General features: G+C 28.9%; 1 long non-coding RNA gene across 2 annotated transcripts; it reads right to left on the reverse strand.

Annotated features, from left to right (window-relative positions):
* Nucleotides 1–267: 267 nt before the first annotated feature.
* LOC107848598 lies at nucleotides 268–3,658 on the reverse strand. Of its 2 annotated transcripts, XR_007047296.1 has the most exons (5): nucleotides 3,449–3,658; nucleotides 3,232–3,334; nucleotides 2,739–2,799; nucleotides 1,989–2,035; nucleotides 268–569 (listed from the first exon to the last, which is right to left on the reverse strand). It is a non-coding gene; the product is annotated as an uncharacterized LOC107848598 (long non-coding RNA). The 2 variants fall into 2 exon arrangements; XR_001668108.2 differs by lacking the exon at nucleotides 1,989–2,035.
* Nucleotides 3,659–5,529: the final 1,871 nt, after the last annotated feature.

A 5,529-nucleotide genomic window follows, 5' to 3' on the forward strand; every position in this document is an offset into this window, starting at 1 on the left:
ACCTTGAAAGTTAAAAAAACTAATTGACATATTAGTTACAAGAACTAATGGTACTTGAAAAAACACGCATTTTAGCCACGCGTAAAACCGTCGTAAATAGTATACAAACCATGGCTAAAAGTATTTTGCCATGGTTGGAAGCGTGCCCATAACGGGCGTGGCAATGAAATTAGCCATGATTTTGACGTCCGTGGTAACCTTTGGATAGCCACGATTTTGGGCAAATATAGCCACGGTTCCTTCGTGGGTAAATTTGACCGGAATAAATAAATCAATTTTAAATTTTTAATTAGCCACATGAGAAACCGTGGCTAATATGTTCAATTCACATAAAAGATAGCCACGATTCAAACCGTGGCAAAAGTATACATTTTTAAAAAAAAAATCATTAATTTTCTAATATCAATACAGAACTGGTGAGCATTTACCAACATACTGAACATAATACATAAATCATTGCTATAATGATCAAAATTTCATTACAGAATATGATTAAACCGTTTCATATTCACATCGCATGAGTTGAAGTCGAAGGAAATTAGACCATTGATGGACTGACAAGTTAGATCCTGCATTAAAAGAGAAGATTATCCACAACCTTTCTAAGACAATGACACAAAAATTAGTTACAAATGCAAGTTACAGATGACGAATTCAACAAGAGAAAAACTTAAACCATCAAAAAATGACACAAATTACTACTCTACTTGGTTGAAACTGCTTATCAAAATCTGAATAGAATACAGTAGATGGACAACATAATATCAAAAAATCTAACCACCATAAAGACACAAATATTCAACAAGCCAACCATTAGATATGTATACTTTCTTTGTAGAAGATTTATTACCAGCCATCCAGAAAGTCTAAGCAAGAGAAAGCATTGTATGCTGCTCTATTCATCCTTAAAAGAGCAACTCGATCGATGCACTAAAACTTCTGCTATGATCAAAGCAAGGTCTGGGGAATTGCTGGACCACTACAAAGGTATATTGTACGCTACTCATTCTTAATGGTACCATTTTGCCAAAGGTGAAAAGCTAAAGAAGTGCCAAGATCCACTAGGATTCTAAATGTAAACTGTAAATTATAAAAAAACACAGACCTATGCATACACACATACATTCAACCATCTATAGAATAACTTCTTAAATTACACTTTAGTTTTTAGGACCAATCTATATACACTTTAATCGAAAGACCAAGATACCAGCAAAAAACGTAAACATACTCAAAATAACTCAAAGAACATATTAACAATTGAGTAGTAATTATCGCGCCACTTAACAAACCATATTGTTCTGAAAACAAGACTAAGAGAAAAATGGAGAAAATTGATTTGATTTATATATTAACATTGAGGTTCTTTACGTATGATTTTTATGCATAGATCCAAAGACTTATTCTTAAATTAGCAGTTAGATTTTTTACGTCTTGACTATAAGAAATAACAGAGAATGTTATCTGCTTGAATATAAAGGCTATTTTAGAGAAGCAAAGGAAATAACACCAATTACACCAAAAAAAATACACAACATCAGCTGAATTTTTTTACTAGAACTATAATGTTAAGATATCTTAACATATTTTTTCTAATCAAGCTGCATATACCAAGAATTCAATTTCAATGTAAGCCCATGAAGGTAGATACAGGTTCAAGAACACAAATATGAACACTGAGAAAGACCATCCAGTATGTAGTGTGGAAGAAAACATTTGTGAGAATTCAATAATGTCAAAGCCATGTAATTTTTATAAAGGAGGCCAAACTTACCTGTCAACAAATTCTATTTTCTCTCCTTTATCAATGAACTCATTGTGTTGCCAAAACTACTACCAAGGCTGCTACCTACAGGTTACCTCTTTATTTATGAAGAAATACATAAGTGACCTTATCACTGTAAGGTATTCCTTATGAAAAAATACGACACATTCTAATTAATGTAACACATTTAGATTAAAAGAATCCATGTAAGGGGATATCTTACCTCCCACGCTTTTTCATTTAGCAACTTGAGCAGGATGCTTGAGGGATCTGTAAAAGGGTGTTACTTGAGGGGTTTTCAACATGGTGAGGATTTTCCATACATTGTTTGTACATGATACATTGTTTGTACATGATACACTAGTGTTTATTATTGTTGAAGCGACATAAATTCAACATTTAAGGCAATAATGTATTTTCAAATTGTGGCTTTATTATCCATCAACTTAAACAAGTGAAATCATCTAAGTGTGAGGATAACTCATTTGGTAAACTGAAAAACAATCACAACTCTAATTAAAAGGAGATGGCTCCATGTAACCTCAAGTGACCTTCTCTCATTTTGAAAGGTCCAAACAACAAAATATGTGTTGCGTGAAAAATAAAAACGAACTCAAAATCATGTATAAAATGCACCATAATAAAATAGAAGACTTCATCGATCTCTATCAAACAGTAATAAATAGCCTCTTATAAACTGAATGTCATTTAGTGAAGATGTTAAGTTAAGATCCTAAATGACTACACAAACTCCATATTGAAGTTGGAAACTGTATCAAGCCTACACAACACTCATAAAACTAAATTTCATGAGTTAGCAAAAAACACAACTATCTGCTTGTAATTTTTTATGCAAACTTAAGCGATATTCAGAAAAGTGATCTCCAATAACAACAAACACAATAACATACATAAATAAAAGATATATGTTTCATACTTCAGTTTAATGAGGGCTTATTATACGAGGACAAACCTTAGGCATGTTCGTCCACCAATTCTGACATTTTGAAAGCACCACAATCTTTAATCTCCCACTAAATTTTCAACAGAAAAAATTTCAATATAACAAAATATACTACTAAGAAAAAGAGTAGCAATTGTTAAAGATTGACAAGAGATTCTATACCCCATTTTATTCATTTAATCAAGTTTACGTCTTCACATAGATTTCCTTTCCTACTTAACAGGACCTAAAAATAAATGTAGTTCTGCTTACTACTCCCTTTTACTACTATCTCCATGAATCAACTATTCACCCATTATTTCGGTTTCAACCATTTAACCATTAAATTCAAATTAAATTTTACTTCAATAAAGAGCATTAAAATAAGTTTTAAATTAAGGGGGATATTTTGTTATCAAATTCATACTCAAAATCCATTCATGTGTCTCATAAAAAAACGATTGATCCACTACTCGAAAAGTTTGAAGATTTGATACTTATATGACAAATTGATTGGAAATACCTGCTCATATGAAACAATCTAGCAATACAAATGCAGATTGAAACCAGAATCATCTCTTCAAAATGTTCCGATATAATAATGGATACCCATTAACCAAATTGGGCTGCACAACAAAATCCAATATTAAGTTCTATGAGTATAAACAGATTACAAAGAACCAAAATAAAAAAGAAAGATGGTGGAAAGCTTGTTCTTCCTTATTGCACAAAACAAAAACCTTAAAAAACAATCAAAACTTGAACAAAATTGACTTGAAAACTCAAAAATTTGTTAGCCAGAGCAAGAGACAATGAAGCAGGCAAATTTTGGGTGAATAAGTCCAGCCGCTTTGAAGTGAAGAAGGAAGAGAGCTGATATTTTAGCTTAGAATTTAGATTTAGAAAAGAGGAAACCAGTAAAAACCCCAAAAGAAATGGGGGCAAATGAAAAAAATTTAAGGGAGGGAGTGAAATTTAGCAGCGTTAGGCCACGAAAATTAAAATTTTTTGGAGTTGGAGTTGAAATTGTGTTTGGCCATATCTTTTTTTAAATTTTTTTTTTACTTTTGAAAAAAAATTTTAAATATGATTTTATTTCCTAACTTTTGCAAACTATCAAGATCACCCAACTAAAATCTACCTGCTAATGAAAAAAAAATACAATTAGCCATTATTATAAAAATAATTATATATACATGGTCATATTTAATGAGTTTCAATTATGACATATATAATATTTATATTAATAGTCGTTTTCTCATATTTAAAAATTTTAAATATGGATGTTATATTAACAAATCACTGTTTCCTATTTTTTAGGTAACAAATATTATCTTTCAAACAAATTTATTTTTTTAGGAATTTATTTAATTTATTTCTTCATTTTCCGTTCCTAAAAAATTGAAAATGATGAGTTGTTATTAAATTTTAGGGTGCCGCTAATTTATTTCTTTAATTTTCTTATATATGAAAGATTTTACTATGTGTAGTAAATTATTTTTATGTAAAACATGTTTTGCATATTTATGGTATACTATATCATATACCATAAATATATAAATATGTTTTGTATGTTTCTTTATACTTTGTATTTTAATATATGTATGTATATGGTATATATATGGTATAAACTTCATATATAACATACTGTATATGGTATATACATGGTATAAACTTTATATATAACATACGTTGTATATTTCTATTATAAATATAATAATTTATATATCTATGGGTATAAATATAATACTTTATGTATTTATGGGTATAAATATACTACTTTATATATTTATGGGTATAAATATAAATTAGCAGTAAAATAATATTTTAAATAAGGGAGAAAATTAAATAAGGAATAAAAATAATGATGAGAGAGAAAAAGAGATATATATTAATTAGGATAGCATTAAGTTTGAAATTATAATTATCTTATTCTTTAAAACTGCGATATACGTAATATTGAAAAAGTAATGTTATAAGGAGAGTTTTATGTAAAAACTTAAAAGATTGGGGTAATATGTAATAATAATAAAAGTTGGAATTGGTGTTGGAAAATTGTGAAAACAACAAAAACCTTTTCCCCTTTTTCAGAAAAAAATTTCAAAATTATTTTTCAAATTTTCATGTCAAACACCACAATTTTGCAACTCCGAAATTTTTTTTTGTAAAAAAGAAAAAAAATTTCATGGCCAAACGAGGCCAGAATAATAACACCACTTTCTTCACTTTATACCTACGAATTGTCATGTATTTTAATATTTTTATTTTAATAATAAAATACACCTACACAAACTATATAAGACTTTAAAAAAGACAAAACATTCTAAATGACATCAAAGGATATCAAAACGGGTTTGGTGTAATGAAGTCTCTCCTTTAGGGTGTGTTTGGTATGAAGGAAAATGTTTTTCATGGAAAATATTTTCCTGGAAAACAAGTTGATTTCTTCCTTATTTTCTTTTGTTTGGTTGGTGGATGAAAAATATTTTTCTGAAAATATTTTTTAATATTTGGTTGATGAATGAAAAAATATTTTTAAAAAAATATATTTTAGTGTTTAGTTAAAGAGTAAAAATACATTTTAGAATTCTTTTTTAAAAATAAATTAAAAAAATTAAATCCTTTTTTGGGAAGGGGGTTAGTAGGCGGGTGGGTGTAGGTGTTAGAATAGGTAGTAGGGGTAGGGTAAGAAAAAGTTTTGAATTTATTTTGTTAATTTTTTTTTTTAAAATTGGTGGGGGGAGGTTAGTAGGAGCTGGGGGTCAGGGTAGGGGAGTGAGGGGAAGAAAAAAATTGAAAAATTTTAAAAATAATTTTTTTT

This window comes from Capsicum annuum, chromosome 11, assembly GCF_002878395.1.
Source record: "Capsicum annuum cultivar UCD-10X-F1 chromosome 11, UCD10Xv1.1, whole genome shotgun sequence".
NCBI classification, from domain to species: Eukaryota; Viridiplantae; Streptophyta; class Magnoliopsida; order Solanales; family Solanaceae; genus Capsicum; species Capsicum annuum.